Here is a 19,583-nt window from a genome sequence, read left to right as displayed (position 1 = left end):
TGCTTTGTCTTCTTTTAGCCTAACTAATTTATCTAAAATTTTCCTTTTATCCATCATATCATTGTTCTTCTCGTTCTCAAACCATTTCAGGATTCACCTGCTCTTTGATGCAAAGTACTTATTATCTCCGCCATTTTTTGATCATCTACAAATGGACAATCCTCTCCTCTCTGAGGTCCCACTTCGCTTTTAACATTTCTCTTTTTACTGATATATTTGTAAAATACTTCACTGTTTCTTTTGATGTTTGACATTTTTTCCTCATGCTCCCACTTAAGCTTTCCTTATCCTCATTTTCTCATTCATCCCCCCCCACCCCCGCATTATTCCTAGTATTTACAAGTCCTCTTCAATTTTTAATTGGTTTCTAACCTCTATTTATCCACGCCGTCCTACAATTACTAGTAGTTTCTTTTAAAATGGGATATACTTATTCTGCACCTTTGCAATCTAAAAAGGTGCAAATTAAAAACATCCCACTGTTGCTCTTTAGTCCTACACGTCAATTTCTCTTACCAAATCTCAGCTAGCTCACTCATCTTTTTAAAATCTGCCCTAATCCAATCTGATGTTCTAGTTTTTGCTTTGACTTTGCCCCTTTCTAGTTGGATCTTAACTCTCTATGGTCACTAGCCCCAAGGTACTGACCCACAATCAGCTAATCTACCTGATCTCCATCATTACTGTACTCACAGGCACATATAGAAATGCCTCCACCCTTGAAGGCCTACTAACAAACCGCTTGAAGAACGAGCCCAAGAACCATTCCACTACCTCATTTACTCCCTTTTTGTCCCAATCAATAAGTGGATAATTAAAATCTCCCAGAACAATAATTTTGTTATTTCTGTTCATATCACGAATCTGACTGAAGATTTCTTCTTCCATTTCCTTCCCACAACTTGGAGGTCTGTAATACTTCCCCACTAATGTAACGGGCCTTTTTTAAAATCTTTTGAACTCCAACCATATTGACTCTCTGTACCCATTCTTTGTCTACAACAACCCTCTCTACAGCGTGTATTCTCCCTTTTACCAAATTGCCACTCTGCCTCCTTTCTATTCCTCCTAAATATAAAAACAGTACTGACCACAGAATGAAATCAATAATGGACACCTCATGTATTAGATTTTTGCAGCCAATAAGAGCAGCATCTACGGATTTGAACAATTTCAAAAGTACAAAACAAGAAGTTTTTGGGGCCAATGCAGAATCTGAGTTCTCAAAGACCATCTTGGTGCATAATTTATTTGGGAAAAAAATATACTCAGAAGGGGCATCATATTTTTGTAGTTAGGAATCCTCAGAGGCATACAATCAGGCATAAACTTAAATAGTAAATTGGGTAAACACTCTGGATTCTTGAAAAAAAAATCACCCTTCACCTGCAGTTTACTATGCACTTTTTTTTTTAAAGTCTTATTTTGCCATACTAGGGTTAACCTTTGAACAGTGAATTACAATGTGCAGCAACTTCAGTAATTATACTCATCTCAGGGAAAAGTTGGAGAACAAACTTTAGAAAAACAGTAGTGTGCAAGCAACGTGTTACTTTTGCTGTGGGAAAGAAAAAAGGTGCGAGAGGAAAATGAGAATAGGACAGAAAGTGTAAGAGTTGGGACAAAAGAACAAATTGTTGAACTACTCATGCATGGCAAGTGGTGCCAAAGTGGGGCAACATCCTCCCATTTCCCAATCATCAAACGCATATTTATTATAGCATTTTTCACATCCTCAGGATGCGCCGAAGTGCTTTATAACTAATGAATTACTTTTAAAAAGTGCAGGCAGTCAAGTTGGCAATGGAGCCACCAATTTGTGTGCCACATAGTTCCATAAACAACAGACGAATGAATGATCGATCAAATAATCTTTGAACGTTAATGAAGAAATATTGGCCAGAACACTTGAGAGCTCGCTGCACATCTTTGAATAGTGCCATGGGACCTTTTACAACCACCGAAGAATGGCAAATGGGCTAGAGCTTAATATCTCATCCAAAAGATGGCAACACCAACAATACAGTACTCCCTCGGTATGTACTTAAGTGTCAGCCTAGATTATGTGTTTATTATCCACTGCAACTATAGTGAGCTTTTTAAAGCTATCTTACTGTTCTAGCGCTTGAGGTCTCAGTTCATTCTATACTTTTATGGGAAAAACCGCCAACATAAAGCTGAACTAAAACTGGGAACCTAATCTGAATGGGTGAGTGATGGAGAGAAAGGAAACCAAAAATACTTTGCATTACTGTTGTGGCAAACAAACTAGCTCAGAAAAATCCTAAGAAGTGGCCACCAACCAGCCTTCTCAAAATCTGTCATTACATTGCCATTACATTATGCAGCCTGTCCCCAATTAGAAGTGTTCAGGATTTCCAGTAATCCTTCTGAGATTCCACTTTCATTAAAGAAAGTCAGAACCATCAAAGATATAAGTTTTAAACAGCTCTGTAGATTTATCATATGGTTTCCATTTCCCAAAGACCAAAGCAGGAGAATTCTGCAGCGTTAGCTAATATTACTGCAGAGTTAGTCATATTATTTTCCACCAGACTATTGTCTAAAACCACCAACATCGTTCTACCTCCTACAAAACTTCTGACACAGCAGTTAAGATAATATAAATCACAACGGCTGCAACAAAAATGCATAAAACTTACGTCTTTAACTAAAAATGTACCATCGGCAAAATTTAAATTAGAAAATGGTAGCATTTATGTACAAGCTGCATTATTACAATCAGTGAACTTACAAAAGAAATTCTAGACTTTTTTCAATATATTAACCATCCTTACTTACATATTAATATTCTCCACCAATTACATGTATATTTTGAACTATAACCACCAAATTTGAAACTAGAGTTATTTAGAATGTTCAATTCCATATTCAACACTCGATAAACCATCGTTTTACTTTACAAAGCCCATAGTGACAAAGACTTTACTAGTTAATGCAATGGTTCCGATGGCAGAGGGTGTCCAAGCGATAGACCATGGGACACACATGCCCCTGCCTCCCTCAAGTCCTGGCAGTCCAGCTTCAAAGCACAGATAACTGTATCCTCATTGCATGTGTATTTCTTATTCAATGGTCTGTGCCATTTGAAATTTTGTAAGTCTAGAGGTTTGAAAAGGACTATTCTTAGCAATGTTGCCTCAGTGGTGAATAAACTCTAAATTAGAACACAACGATCTGTTATTGACAACTTGAGATATATGCAAATTAATGGGCACATGATTTAAACTTTACATGTGGCCCCAAGGAATCTACGGTATGCAACCATGCAATCCATAAGAATGAGAAGTTTAGGCACTCCCACTGTAGCAGTTGAGTATCATTTCAATTTATGATGTGTTAGATATCACAAACACATTGTGCTGGTACCTAGAAATTCAATGAACAGTGGAAAAAAATACACTTGTCAAAAAGACACAGTGCAGACCAAATTTTGGAAATATGCTCTCAAAACTGGTAGATGACCAACTTGCTTAGTGAATTTCATGCATACAAAAGCTTCATGTAATTTTGTCCTCATCAGTAACTAGACATTCTTTCTAGAACTATCGACAACAGGACTTCTTGACCAGCGCAATATCTAGGCAGCCTCCTAGATTGGGTGCAATGAAAATACTCATATCTTGTATTGGTTTCTAAACTGTAATTTCATCCAAATATAGCAACCTCTTCCAGTTTCTCCCTCCCCTCACACCCATAAAAGACTTCAAGGCTAAACTAGTAATAAATTCAAGATATTTTTAACATGAAGAGCGGGGAAGCAAGCTATGACAACTAACGTACGGTCTCAGCTGGTGCAAGAGCTCCTGCTAATGGGTACCAAGAAATAAACTCTCACATATTAGGCACACCAACAACAGATAGTCAGTAAATCTTGGAATTATCACCCATCTTCTAAATGTTAAATATTTGCATTGCAAGCCAAGTCTAACACACAATGCAATCACACAGACAAAAGCTTGCAAAACGAAGTCACCTAAATTCTTCAAAATCTATTTCATCTCCTTTACACGTGTTAGTCCAGAGATCTTCCTGTGTATTCCTTGGTTTAGTCAGAGAATTTCTGAAATGAAATGTACTGCTGAGACCAAAACACATTATAGCTGCTATATTTTATTTTAAAGAGTGAAGCGAGAAAGCTATCAAACAAAATTCAAAAGCACCTCTACGAAAATAAGATATTCCCGTCAAACCTTCAAATGACCAATGAACAGTCATGAAAGCAACTACAGAATTTACGGTAACTTTCTTTCTTTTCCCAAACAATGGCTCACGAGGAAATTGGGGCCATGCCAAACATAATCAAGACAATTTAAAGTTACGTAAAATGTGACCACACACTAATCGCTCAGCTGGTAAAGCTTTCCAACTACCCTGTGGACTGATACTTGGAATCCCTGAGCGGTCCATCAGTTAAGATCATTCACCTGCTCTACAGGGAGTTGCTCCAGTTCCCAACAAGGGTACAATATTCTTTTTTTATTCGTTCATGGGATGTGGGCGTCGCTGGCAAGGCCAGCATTTATTGCCCATCCCCAATTGCTCGAGAAAGTGGTGGTGAGCCGCCTTCTTGAACCACTGCAGTCCGTGTGGTGAAGGTTCTCCCACCATGAGAAGTGAACTATTATCTAAGTAGAATGACACTTATTGAGTAATATAAGGGAGGAGCACTTCGTGTCCTAGATTATCCCACTGTCTTCACGGAAGCAAGTTTAAAAAAGTAACTTACATTAAAACAAAACTGAAAAAAATATACTTGCTTCACCCATTTATTTTGATTAGTCGTATTCTGTGAATCTTGGAAGGAAATAGAAACAAAACCAAGTACCTCTGCAAATAAAAAGCAAGTCCTTTAATATCACAGCTGCATTATTATGAGATGAGTCAGAGAGCAAGCATAGCAACTTAGGATTTTCATGAGAAAAAGGGACACGCTAGAACATTGAAACAAACTAACAAGACTGAATCTGGCTTTCACCAGAGAGTTAGTGAACTGTAACTGCATCAATCAAATTCAGAGGATCTTCGCTCTGGGTTAAAATCAACAGGCTTGTGAGCTGGAAGGCACAATATGATATTCACAAGCTGACGTGTAGGATCAAGAGAATTACAGAAGAAATAATGCAAGCCTGATCAGGTTACACGAAAGTTTAGAAGGCAATAAGTAATCCTAGACAATTTCTCATTAAAATTCTTCACAAACTATTGGGCACCCTGGTTAAAATGGAATTAGAAAGCATACACTGGCACAGATGGCAAAGTCAGATCCTGAGCCTGTCCACATACTACTTCCTACATTACAACAGTGACCACATTTTAAAAGTACTTAATTGACTGTAAATCACTTTGGGACATCCCAAGGTCATGAAAGGCGCTATATAAATGCAAGTTCTTTCTAAATGACCTATGTTTCTAAATGCCCAAGTATGGAATAAGATAGGGATATTATGTAGAATGGTAAAAAAGCCGGCATGGGCACGATGGGCCGAATGGCTTCCTTCTGTGCTGTAAAATTGTACGCTATGATTTGTGGATCTCTTACTAAGGGAAGATTTCAGCATGTTAAACAAAAATTGAAAAACAGCAGATAGAAGTGCTCAATCAAATCCAGCTATATATATTTTTTAAAAACTTCAAACTTAATCTGGAATCGCCATTGTTCCCCAATAAGCAGAAGCACTTTTTTTTTTTGGGGGGGGGGGGAGGAGGAAAAGAGGGAGAATTTCACCAGTTTGAAATTGTAACCTATTGTTCTGCAAAATTTACTTCAAAGAAGTGCGCAAGACTTAACTTTCACAAACCTCCATAAGGTCCGATTTTAGTCTCCTCTTTTCAAAGCTGAATAGCCCAAGTTTGTCCAGTCTCTCAGTGATATCTCCGCTTCAATGTTCCCCTCGTGACTCAGCGACCAAAGTGCCACAAAGTACTCAAGAGCACTACAGTTTCAGCAAGATATCCTCAGACTTAAACTCTAATTTAGCTAAGTAGTTCAGAATTCTATTCACTTCGATGACTGCTGCTCTACAGTGATTTAGCATGTAAAATGCTGAGTCTAATACTCCTATATCTTTTTCAACATCTCCCTTAGCTAGCTCAACATCATCCAGAGTAAGTACATCCCCCATTTTGTTGCATCCAATGTGCAGTACCTTATATATATCCGTACTGAATTTCAGCTGACAATGTTGCAGATTTTATCAGCTCATTTTCCACATCCTCAACAGACTGACTACTCCCAAGTTTAGTATCAATTGTGAATTTGACCAATTTACCTTTAGTTCTGGAATCCAAGTCACTCCACTTTGATAGCTACGAAAGCACATTTGGTCATATATTGGGACCCCCTACTTATCTTCAACTTAATCACGTCAAAGAATACCCATCTTCAGTTTATAAAAGGAACAAATTGTTTTTTTTATTTTGCCACAGACTGTATTGCATCAGTATTTAAGATACTGATTGATACTATGGGAAAGCAAAAAGTATCTTGTTGAACCTACATGAACAGTGCTTCATGGTTCATCCATTTTGATCAAAGATTGCTGACTTGCTTAAGATGCTGAGGATACGCAATCCCTTTACAACTGGCATCTGGTACCGCTGCCACTCTTGGCTATATTCGTATTAGGGTTTTGGAGGTACTATACCGAACACACGGATAATCAAATGGTCAACCATTTCTAATTCTGAAAGGCTGATCTTATACAACCATTTGTTAAATCTGAAATGAAAGGGATTGCAGTTAATTCAGAGGCCACCATTTACAAAACAATGGAACAAAATAGCCACACAATGTATCTTTGGGATATTTCTTTATGCATACAATCTTCGAGGTTAGATTAAAGTACTGTACACAGTGCTTATTTTAATCTTTTTCTCTTGTATCTTACTTGCACTTCATTCTTAAAACAAAATAAAACATGTATAATTCAAACATTGAACACAGAATCTAAGATTTTGGCTATTTGATCAACATCTAAGTTAACCACTCAAGACAAATCAGATAACTGACAAGACAGCAAAAAGAAACTACAGCCTAAAAATGTTTGCATGTCCTGCTTTTCCAGTGACAAGTGCTTGTAACTTCACACTCAAAGATAAAGTTTTTGCAAATTTCTGTTAGTCTAACTACAACTGGGCTTTTTCCACTTCTTTATACGAATAGCATTTGAGGTATTTATATAAAACCTGTATTTCTCCCGCCCCCCACCCCCTCAACAGCCTGCACAAGACTAGGTTTAGAAGCAATAAACTTGTTAAAAGATGTTAACCTCAAAAACATAACTACTGTGGTGTGAAGAAAACCTTCAGCCTTTAAGCACAAAATGTTACTTAAAAATCAGAATTAGAAATGCTGGTAAACTTTTTCCACATTTGGCACTCAAGTGTCATTGCCAAGCACTCCTACTTCGGGTACAGCAGGGCCAGATGCAGGGTAATGCTCCTTTCACTTTTCCCCAACAGTATCATCTAATATCAACCTTAGAAGAGTGACCTCCATTGCAGAAATTAGACTTTTTCCACATCCCACTTCAGTAGGTATTACCGTTTGTAATTGTGATTACATATGGATACATGCTATTTACCTAACTCCAGAGAACTTAACCACAGGTTAACAACAGCAAAGGCTTAACGACACTCAAGCTGCAGAAGGGTGCTCCTGGAGTTTAACTGGCTAAAACCATGAAGCTCACCAGCATAAAGTACTGGTAATTCTCCTGCTACTTGTACACTTCTTTAAAATTATTTTATAAAAAGATGTTCATGGAACGTGGGCAACACCTCAGTATTTATTGCCCATCCCTAGTTGTCCAGCAGGCATTAAGAGTCAACCATGTAGTACGGGAATTAAAATCACACAGGCCAGACCAGGTAGTGACGACAGGTCCTTGAAGGACATGAGTGATGGTCAATTTTCTGGTGCCAGCCCACAAATCACCAGATTTATTCAATTCAATTCCACAACTTGTCACAGTGGGCTTTGAACTCATGCCGTCTGGAATGCTGGTCCAGTACCTTATCCACTAGGCTACCATACCAGAGTAGGGCCACCCTACCTATTAGGATATTCACTGGCTTGAAGAATTACATGACACCAAGTGAAAAGGATAATGGCTTCCAGTAGCAGGTCAATCCCTCCAGGTCTAATAAAGCCAGGCTGGATGATCAATCATCCACAGTGCCCTGGAGTATTGTTGACGTGCCTGGCCCTGGTATCAAATTATTGAATCTGCTATGAAAGTTTGACTTCATTCCAATCTTTCATTGCTAGACTTGTTATATTGAGTCAACTTGACCTCAAAGAAACCCTGCTTACCTTTACCCCAAAGAGGATCAACATTAAACAATGGACAAGAACTGTAACTAGGCAGACAACAGATAAAATGAAATCCTCACACATGGCTCACCATAATTATGTAAGTGCATTACCACCAGTCTCAACCACAGCATGGACAAATACCATACTCCTGTGTACAATGGTTCCATGAATGACGTGGAGCTTCAGCAGCAACTACATGCGTCCCTGCAACCCAATCACAGTGGGCACCAGACCTGCATATATGATTGTGTTTTTTCTGGCCAACACCTTACTGCACCAAACCTTAAACCTTCCTCATCTGTCTCCTGGAAGACCTAGTAGGAGAACTTACAAATTACCAGCCAACTTGATGCTCTCGATAACCCAAGTCTAATGCTACATACCAGGCTTACGGAGTACCATGGAATCAAAAACCTTACAGCACAGAAGGCGGCCATTCAGTCCATCATGCTTGTGCCGACTCTGAATTAGTCCCACTCCCTTGCTCTTTCCCCATAGTCCTGCATTTTTTTTCCCTTTCCAAATCTATATTCAATTGCCTTTAGAAAGTTACTATTAAATCTGCTTCCACCACCCTTTCACGCAGTGCATTCAAAACAAAAAAAAAATTCACATCTCCCCTCTGGTTCTTTTGCCTAGTATCCTAACCTGTGTTCTCTGGTACACATCTCCACAGCCATTAGCCAAACCATTGTTCAAGATGGCACATGCTAGATACCCAGATGACTCCGCCAAAATAACACCTGAAAAGATGCACCACAATTGCTTCAAAAACACTTTGAACAGACACTTAGATTTTTACAATGCCATTGCTTGAAATAGACATAGACGAGAGAAAAAGGTTCAGCGAGGCTCCCATCTACTCTTACATAGATCTTTGAGCTGGAATACAAATTCCAGAACCCAGGTGTGCGCTGTGGATCTATGAACATCAGGAACTGAGTTCAGCTTCAATTAAGAAAAGATACATTCATGATATTAGCCTCAGCTAGATTCATACCCAGGACACAGAGCATCTTCTATTTTAAAAAGAAAATCAGACTACTACAGCCAGTGTGCACGCTTTTGTAAAAAAAAACTTTTGTACATTTGCTATATTAGGAGAAAAGGAAGCTAAAAAGATGGTGAAAAATCTGGATGGAAAAAAAAAATCAGCTTCCAATCTATTAGCTTTGCCCTTAGCATTTTGTACCTTCCAAAAAAGTAATATATTTCAGCAGCATTAATACCTTTCGTAAGGTATACTGTGCATGTTTAACTTAAAAAGTGTCCTAAACATTTTTTGACAAGCCTAACCCTCACTAGAGCCATAATACTGAAAGGCAAATTATGGCAACTTGTTTATGCAATGATGTCCGAGATTTAATTACAGTATGTGTGCAAAGCATATCTTTGGGAGTTTTGCGTAAAAACACAACAGAAACAAACATCATAATGGAAGTATCGATAGTATCACACTTCAGGGAGTTATTAACCACAGAGCTGTATCGACTCAGTTTTAACTCTAAGGAACTGCAACTCAAAACAAAACACTTCCAAAAAAATACATATACCCTCATGTTAGCTCAAAGAACAGCCATGACAGACAGTGACTTAATTTTGATGTCAAACTACATACATAACCTTGAGATCAGCACAAGGGTGCACATATACCTGTACAGTACGTCTCTTTAAATAAAATAACTTACTTTTCCGTTGAGCAATAAATATAATCATTGACTTCATACGAATATTGCAACATTAGACTTTTGGGGGCAGAAGGGGTACTCCTAGGAAACGAGGTCAAGGTTTGTTCATGGGGGGGGGGGGGGGGAAGGAAGAAATCAAGTTAACATTTGCTTCCTGTCATCCAAAAAGATATACTAGGTGTCTTTTTGATGTTAAGCCAATTATCTGAATAAGTAAATACAACACTTATCTTTTAACACCGTTACTGTGAACATACATACCAGTGTTGATGCAATAAGCTGCTTCGTTTCAGGCCCTGAAGTTAAACAAAGGGATCTCTGTATAATAGATTTTAGACCTTGAACAGCTTCAACTGGTCAGGTTTAAACACCTCAATAAAAAAAAAACGAAACTTCCTTCTTTTTTTGCTTTCGAGATCAACAATACTTATTTCCCTTTACATTGCTATGTTTTGGCTTTAAAACCCGGTTTTGATATGTGCTCATTAAGTTGCCCCAACAGCATTAGAAAGGGCTGGGCCCTTTCCACAGAAAGCGACCGTAAACCAAGCCGAAAACAAATTCCAAATACAAGCCATTTTACCTTTATTCACCACTGATCCAGGCGGTCTGCTTCTTCATCGGCTTCGGTTTTAAACTTTAAACAGCAATTAACACAATCCACAAACGTCGGCCCGGGGGAGGGGGGGGAGTTATGTGTAGTTAATCTAAGGAACGACAAAACAATTTTTAAAAAAATAAACTCCCAAGCTCTCAAACCAAGTGCTCTGATACGGCGGATTCAGCTAGTCCAATTAAATCTTCGCAATGTCTTTGTGGGCCGAAGTTTCCAAGTTTTTTCTCCTTCCCCCTCCTTCCACACTATGATGCAACGAAGTCCTTTTTTTTTTGGTCGGCTCAAAAGTAACTTTCTGTTCCTTCGCTGAATTTAAAGGTTCGGTTCTTCGTACAAAATAATTTAAAATGGAGTAAAACACGACAGGGGGGGAAAAAAAAGTACCAAGTCTGCTGCTCCCTTCAAATCAGGAAACCACGGCGAATCCACAGCATTCCCGACGCGTAAGAAGTAAAAGACTGCAACAAAAAAAAAATGTCCCCCCTATTGTAGTTTCACCTTCAGGAAGGAGCTGTTGTGGTTCTTCCCCCAGCACACTCTCTTTTTAATAACCCCTCTGCCTTCCTTTCTTACAGTAGCAGAGTAAAGATTGCCGCACCCAAATCCATCCGAAATTAATTTCTTCGCGTCCTCTCCCTCTCTCTCTCTCTGTGGTAACGATGCAGACAGTATCAGCAGCACATCTCTACAAACAGATTTGCACGCACTCTCACACAGACACACACGCAATTCCCCAGAGCCTCGGGCAAATATATTTTAAAAAGCAACCGCTGCGTCCTCAGACAGCCAGCAGACAGAGCACACTGACCGAGGTGGGGGGGGGGTGGAAGCATAGAAAAGTGAAGCAGTGAGAGAGAGACACACACACACACCGATAGAAGGAAGCAGCAGCGCCAGCTTTCTCCAGCGGCCACAATGTAACCAGCTCACGGCGCCTGATTGACACTTCAGGCAGCCACACACCGCCGCACGCACTCTGCTGTCAATCATCCCCACCAGCCCCAATCAAGTACTGCCGATGGATGGGGACTTCCTTCCACCTTCTGCTTAAAGTTTACATTTTTTGTACTTTTCGGGGGTGGGGAGGGGGATTATATTAAAATTAGCTTTTCAACAACCAGCAATTCTCACTTGTGGCAAGGAACGCTTTAAAGTGGATGCTTTGGAAGTAGGCAAGGAGACCACGCCAAGTCACTTCATTGTGCATTTCCCAACCTCTCCACCTACAATGTCACGGTTAATAATTTCCAAACCAATATTCAAAGCCAATTTACTTGTTGTAGAAATGTTTTGAAAAATTATGTTCCGTTTCAGTTTGCAATCGTGGCACTGCAAATACAAATAAGAGATACCATTGTTTCATAAAAAGAAAAACATGTTGGAGAATCAGCTAAGGAGATAGTGACCGGTTTAGAACTATTTTTTGGCATACACGGATTCGAACTTGTAGTGGAGGAGACTGATCGCCATTCTGCTTTGAGCAGATTCATATGTATTTGTTCGGACTCGGCTACTACATTTTGGTTTACTATATTGTTACTATGTGAAGTAATTCACGTTTATAATCGCAATTCCGAACTTGATGCGTCCTACTGAAATATGAAAGTGCAAAATGTTTTTCACAACTGCAGTGAACGACGGCTGAGTTTTGCTGATGTAGATTCTGTTAGACGCCTGAAATTTTACTATTGGGCGTTTAAATTTTCTGCTATGCAAAAAAGTAGAATACATTTGTATATATTTATTGAACAGAAACAGAAAATATTTGAAACATACAGTAGGTTAGTCAACAGAGTTCTGGTGAAGGGCTGTAACCTGAATTTATCTGTTCTCTCCACGGATGCTGAATTAGCTACCGTGTGTATCCAATTTTGTTGGTTTCATGCTTATATTTACTTATTATTTATGTTAGCAAAATGCTAATATATTCAAAGTGAAACTGAGTCAAGGAAATCAAATTTCCAATTCATTTATGTCGAATTGATTCCTTTCTGCTTTGCGATTAAGCGTAAACAACATGCATTAAAGCAATGTCGCTTGCAATTCAAAACGTTTCTTCAGCGTTTATCATGTCCATGTATAAACTGTTTTGCGATTCACTGTAGTACAGTGTCACAGTGAGGGGATGTTATGTTATGTTTTTCCATTTAGTAACAGAAACCGTAAGCATTCAAAGCTCGGTGCATCACAATAATATGAGGCAATTGTTTTGAAACAACGCTGATCCAGTTTCTTCCGCTACGACATCGTATTATGAGAACCTGTCTTCACAACAGAGACATCAGTGCAGCCCTTCCTGAATACTTTCCTGTAGTCTGCACAAGCTCTAAAGGCGTATAATCACAGATCTACAAAAAAACCTGCATTGATCTTGTCTTGAATCCCTGTATCATTGCGTCCAAGCAAGGTTTTGTCTTCCATTTTAATTTAGTTAAATGGGGAGGGGGGTTTCTGCAAATCTGTAAATCAAAACTTTAAGAACTGAATTGTCTGAAGATACGTTATTAAATGTCTCACCTACATCAACTACTTGCATTTATATAGCACCTTTAACGTAGTAAAACATCCCAAGACTAAATATTCCTGGATACAAGGTGTTCAGGAATGATAGGGAAGGAAAGAAAGGAGGGGGGGTGACAGTATTGATTAAGGGCAATATTGCAGTGCTGGAGAGAGAGGATGTCCTGGAGGGTCAAGGACAGAATCTATTTGGCTCCAGTTAAGAAACAATAGAGGTGCCATTACACTACTGGGTGCATTCCATTAGCCACCAACTAGTGGGAAGGATATAGAGGAGCAAATTTGCAGGGAAATTACAGAGATGTGCAAGAACCATAGAGTGGTGATAATGGGAGACTTCAACTATCCTAATATTGACTGGGATAGTAATAGTGTAAGCGGCAAAGAGGGGGAGGAATTTTCAAAGTGTGTTCAGGAGAACTTTCTTGACCTGCACGTTTCCGACCCAACGAGGCATTGCTGGATCTGGTTCTGGGAAATGAGGTGGGCCAAGTGGAGCAGCTGTCAGTGGGAGAACATTTGCGGAATAGCAATCATAGTATCATAAGGTTTAGATTAGCAATAGAAGAGGACACAGGCCACTCTAAAGTAAAAATGCTCAATTGGAGGAGGGCCGATTTCAATGGGATGAGAACGGATCTGGCCCAGGTAAATTAGAATCAAAGATTGGCAGGCAAAAGTGTAATTGAACAAAGGGCAGCCTTTAAAAGAGATGGTTCGGGTACAGACTAGGCACATTCCCACAAGGGACAAAGTTAGGGCAACCAAAACCAGAGCTCCCTGGATGACAAAAGAGGTAGAGAGTATGATGAAGCAGAAAAAAGGGGCGCATGACAGATGTCAGGTTGATAATACAAGTGAGAACTAGGCTGAATATAGAAAGTTCAGAGAGGATATGAAAAAGGAAATAAGAAAGAGTATGAGAATAGACTGGTGGCTAAAATAAAAAGGAATCCAAAAGTTTTCTATAGGCATGTAAACAGTAAATGGGTAGTAAGAGGAGGGGTGAGACCAATTAGGGACCAAAAAGGAGATCTACGCATGGAGGCAGAGGGCATGGCTGAGGTACTAAATGAGAACTTTGCATCTGTCTTTGACAAAGAAGAGGATGCTGCCAAAGTAACAGTAAGTGAAGAGGTAGTTGAGATACTGGATGGGCTAAAAATTGATAAAGAGGAAGTACTAGAAAGACTAGCTGTACTTAAAGTAGATAAGTCATCCAGTCCAGATGGGATGATCCTAGGTTGCTGAGGGAAGTAAGGGTGGAAATTGCATAGGTACTGGCCATAATCTTCCAATCATCCTTAGATATGGGTGTGGTGCCAGAGGACTGGAAATTTGCAAATGTTATACCCTTGTTCAAAAAAGGGTGTAAGGATAAACCGAGCAACTACAGGCCAGTCAGTTTAACCTCGGTAGTGGGGAAACTTTTAGAAACGATAATCCGGGACAAAATTAACAGTCACTTGGACAAGTGTGGATTAACTAAGGAAAGCCAGCACGTATTTGTTTAAGGCAAATCATGTTTAACCAACTTGATTGAGTTTTTTGATGAGGTAACAAAGAGGGTTGAAAAGGGCAATGTGGCTGATGCGGTGTATATCCACTTCCAAAAGGCGTTTGATAAAGTGCAGCATAATAGATTTGTCATCAAAGTTGAAGCCCATGGTATAAAGGGGGCCGTGGCAGTATGGATACAAAATTGGCTAAGTAATAGGAAACAGAGAGTATGGTGAACAGTTGTTTTTTGGACTGGAGGGAGGTATACAGTGGTGTTCCCTGGGGTCGGTGCTGGGACCATTGCTTTTTTTGATATACATTAATGACTTGGACTTGGGTGTACAGGGCACAATTTCAAAATTTGCAGATGACCCAAAACTTGGAAGTGTAGTGAACAGTGAGGAGCATAATAATAGACTTCAAGAAGACATAGACAGGCTGGTGAAATGGCGGACACATGACAAATGAAATTCAATGCAGAAAAGCGTGAAGTGATACATTTCAGTAGGAAGAACGAGGAGAGGCAATAAACTAAAGGGTACAATTCTAAAAGGAGTGCAGGAACAGAGAGATCTGGGGGTACATGTGCACAAATCATTGAAGGTGGCAGGGCAGGTTGAGAAAGCAGTTAAGAAAGCAAACGGGATCCTGGACTTTATAAATAGAGGCATAGAGTACAAAAGCAAGGAAGTCATGATGAACCTTTATAAAACACTGGTTCAGCCACAACTGGAGTATTGTGTCCAGTTCTGGGCACCACACTTTAGGAAAGATGTGAAGGCCTTGGAGAGGGAGCAGAAGAGATTTACTAGAATGATTCCAGGGATGAGGGACTTCAGTTACGTGCATAGACTGAAGAAGCTGGGGTTGTTCTCCTTAGAGCAGAGAAGGTTGAGAGGAGATTTGATAGAAGTATTCAAAATCATGAAGGGTCTGGACAGAGTAGATAGAGACAAACTTCCCATTGGCAGAAGGGTCAAGAACCAGAGGACATAGATTTAAGATGATTGGCAAAAGAACCAAAGGCGACATGAGAAAAAACTTTTTTACACAGCGAGTGGTTGTGATCTAGAATGCACTGCCTCAGGGGGTGGTGGAGGCAGATTAAATAGTGGCTTTCAAAAAGGAATTGGATAAGTACTTGAAGGGAAAAAATTTGCAGGGCTATGGGGATAAGGTGGGGGAGTGGGACTAGCTGGATTGCTCTTGCAGAGAGATGGCATGGACTCGATAGGCCGAATGGCCTCCTTCCATGCTGTAACCATTCTATGATTCTAAGTCACTTCACAGGAACGATTATCAAACAAAACTTGACATCAAACCACATAAAGAGATATTAGGACTAAAAGCCTGTCCTAAAAGTAGGTTTTAAGGAGCGTCTTAAAGAAGGAGAGAGAGATAGAGACGCGGAGAGGATTAGGGAGTGAATTGAAGGCAATTGCAAAGAAAATTGGGGATGCACAAGAGGCCGGAATTGGAGTAGCGCAGAGATCTCGGAGGGTTGTAGGGCTGGAGGAGGTTACAGAGATAGGAAGGGGCGAGGCCGTGGAGAGATTTGAAAACAAGGATGAGAATTTTAAAATCGAGGTGTTGCTGGACCAGGAGCCAATATAGGTCAGCAAGCAGAGGGGTGATAGGTGAACGGTACTTAGCGCGAGTCAGCATACAGGCAGCAGATTTTTGGATAAGCTCACGTTTATGGAGGGTTGAAGATGTGAGGCCAGCCAGGAGAGCATTGGAATAGTCTAGTCTAAAGGTAACAAAGGCATGGATGAGGGTTTCAGCAGCAGATGAGCTGAGGCAGGGGTGGAGGCGGGCGATGTTACGGAGGTGGAAGTAGATAAATATGTGGTCAGAAGCTCATCTCAGGGTCAAATAAAGATGCCAAGTCTGCGAAAAGTCTGGTTCAGCCTCAGAGAGTAGCCAGGGAGAGGGATAGAGTTGGTAGCGAGGGAACAGAGTTTGTGGTGGGGACCAAAGACAATGGCTTTGGTCTTCCCAATATTTAATTGGAGGAAATTTCTGCTCATCCGATACTGGATGTCAGACAAGCAGCATAACAAATCAGAGGCAGTGGATGGGTCGAGAGAGTGATGGTGAGGTAAACCTGGGTGTCACCAGAGTATATGTGGAACCTGACATATTTTCGGATGTTGTCGCGGAGGTGCAGCATGTAGATGAGAAATAGGAAGGGGCCCAGGATAAATCCTTGGGGGACTCCTGAGGTAACGGTGGAGGAGCAGAAAGAGAAGCCATTGCAGGTGATTCTCTGGCTAAGACTGGATAGATAGGAATGGAAGCAGACGAGGGCTGTCCCACCCAGCTGGACAACGGAGGAGAGGCGTTGGAGGAGGATGGCATCATCAACTATGTCAAAGGGACAGGTCAAGAAGGATGAGGAGGGAGAGTTTACCGTGGTCACAGACACAATAAAATGTCATTTGTGACTTTGATAAGGGTAGTTTCAGTGCTGTGGCAGGGCAGAAACCTGATTGAAGGGGTTCAAACATGAAGTTGCTGGAAAGATGGGCACGGATTTGGGAGGCGACAACACGTTCAAGGACTTTGAAGAGAAAAGTGAGGTTGGAGATGGGGTGGTAGTTTGCAAGGAAACTTGTTATATGGTTTGATGCTGTAAAACTGAGTTCCGTGATGGAATTTTTATCGGTCTATAAATAAATATAGCAGCATATTAGACCTGAAGTTACTTTATTCCATGGGTGTGAATGTTTATTTTTACAGCCAGTAATGTGATAGCAATTATAGAAGTTGAGATCAGGTAACTTAGCATAAATCAGGTATTGAATCTGAGTCTGCGGTGGTCTGTTATTTTTTATTTGTTTACAAACGAGAGCAATGCTGGCAGGGCAACAGTTATTTTCCATGCCTCCTACTTGCCCTGAAAAGATGGTGGCAGGCCTTCTCCTTGAACCTCTGCAGTCCATGTGGTGATGATGCTCTCACAATGATGTTAGGTAGGAAGTTCCAGGATTTCGACCCAGCAACGAGGAAGGATGGGAGTATATGTCCAAGTCAGGATAGTGTATCCGTTGGAGGGGTTCTTGGTGGTGATGGTATTCCCTTGATATTGTTGCTCTTGTCCTTCTTGGTAATAAAGGTTGTGGGGCTAGGAGCTTCTGTCAAGATAAGCTTTGTGAGTTACTGCAGTGCATAATACAAACTGATCCTAGTGCTGGTCATGGAGGGGGTGGATATCGAGTGCAGTGCCAGGGGTATTGATCAAGCAGACTACTTTGTCCTAGATGGTGATGAGTTTTTTGAGTGTTGTTGTGGCTGCAGCCATCCAGGCAAGTGGTGAGTATTCCATCACAATCCTGATTTGAGTCTTGTGGATGGTGGAGAGGCTTTGCAGGGACAAAAGGTGAGTCAATCTTCGCAAAGTACCCAGCCTCTGCTCTTGTAGCCATAGCATATATATGGCTAGTTAATTAAACTTTTGGTCAGTGGTGATTCCCCAAGATATTGATGGTGAGGATGTAGAAATGGTGGTGTCATTGAAGGTCAAAAGGAGATGGGTGGGCTTTGTTCATGATGGTCATTGCTTGGCTTTTATATGGTGAAAATGTTATCTGCTATTTATCAGCCCAAGACATGATATTGTCCAGGTCCTGCTGCAAACCTGCATGGATGCATCATTAATGGAGGAGTTGTGAATGGAGCTGACCACTTAGAAATCATCAGCAAACTGCTATACTCCTGACCTTATGACAGAAGGAAGATAATTGATGGAGCAGCTGAAGATGTTTGGGTTGAGGGCATTTCTCTGAGGAACTCCTGCGGTGATTTTCTGGGGGTGCGTTGATTGGTCTTTGATAATGAAAACGATCTTCCTCTATGCCGGCTATGACTCCAGCTAAAGGAAGGTTTTCCCTATGACCCCCATTGATCTCTTTGCTGAGAATCGGTGCCACACTTGGTCGAATGCTGACTTATATCACTTATGAATGGCAGACAGGTAAATATGGAACCCTTTGCACTGTCAGTTATGAATGGGAGAAAATTAGATGTTGGACGATATATTAAATATGACAGTTCTAAATTCACACAACCCATTTCCAACAGATATTGCCAAACTTTAATGTAACCCACTGATTCCTAAACATTGGGGTGTGAGGGTTGTCCAGGTAGGGTATAGTGCAGAGTCGAACACTATGGACTGAAAAATATTGCAGGATATAGTGTTTTTTTCCAACAGGCAGCAGGCAGTGTGACTTGAGGTGAATTTTAAGTGAGCACTATAGGCAACAAAGTAAATGTATTAGTGCAATCAGCAGTGGGGAGCTAATAGTTCCAAATGCGTGGAGTTTGCTTGCAGCTTATTTTATGACCTAGTGCAGTAGACACAATCACACTGTACTGCAATAAACCCACTCATCTCCCCATAATGTATATATGATGTTGGAATGCAGCTGGTGAGTGTAATGGCACCCTGCAGACGTTTTATGTGTTCACTTGTTCTGGATTAAGTCAGGTTTGCTAGTTGGTTGCCTGCTCTTGTTTGGATTGAATTGGTGTTTTTGATTTCTTTTTTGTTTTTCTATATAAATATGCAGATGTTTAGAAGTCATATCAGTTGAATAAGATTTATCACATTTTTGTTAACACAATCCCATTTTATTTAATGACAACCTATCAGTACATTCTTCTGACTCTAATTCGAAGGAGATATCGCAACATACCAACTGAGCGGATAGAATTTATTAGGTAAGAAAGAAAGAATTTGCATTGATATAGCACTTTTCATGCCCTCAGGATGTCCCAAAGTTCTTCACAACCAATGAATTACTTTTGAAGAACAGTCAGTTTTGTCAGCTGCCTAGGTCCGAAGCTCTGGAATTTCCTCCCTAAAAATCTCCGCCTCTCTACCTCTCACTCCTCCTTTAAGATGCTCCTTAAA

General features: G+C 40.4%; 1 protein-coding gene across 2 annotated transcripts in view; it reads right to left on the bottom strand.

The window, feature by feature from the left end:
- Window positions 1-11,443, bottom strand: part of erbin (erbb2 interacting protein) — a 237,857-nt gene extending 226,414 nt beyond the window's left edge. For both annotated transcript variants that reach the window (XM_067982614.1, XM_067982615.1), the window contains exon 1: window positions 10,613-11,443. The gene's annotated coding sequence lies outside the window, so the exon portion shown is untranslated. The remainder of the gene's footprint in view (window positions 1-10,612) is intronic.
- Between the last annotated feature and the right edge of the window lie 8,140 nt (window positions 11,444-19,583).

This window comes from Heptranchias perlo, chromosome 4 (assembly GCF_035084215.1).
Source record: "Heptranchias perlo isolate sHepPer1 chromosome 4, sHepPer1.hap1, whole genome shotgun sequence".
In the NCBI taxonomy this organism is placed as follows: Eukaryota; Metazoa; Chordata; class Chondrichthyes; order Hexanchiformes; family Hexanchidae; genus Heptranchias; species Heptranchias perlo.
Note: the sequence above shows the minus strand (reverse complement) of the source record. Positions and strands in the feature narration are given on the sequence as shown.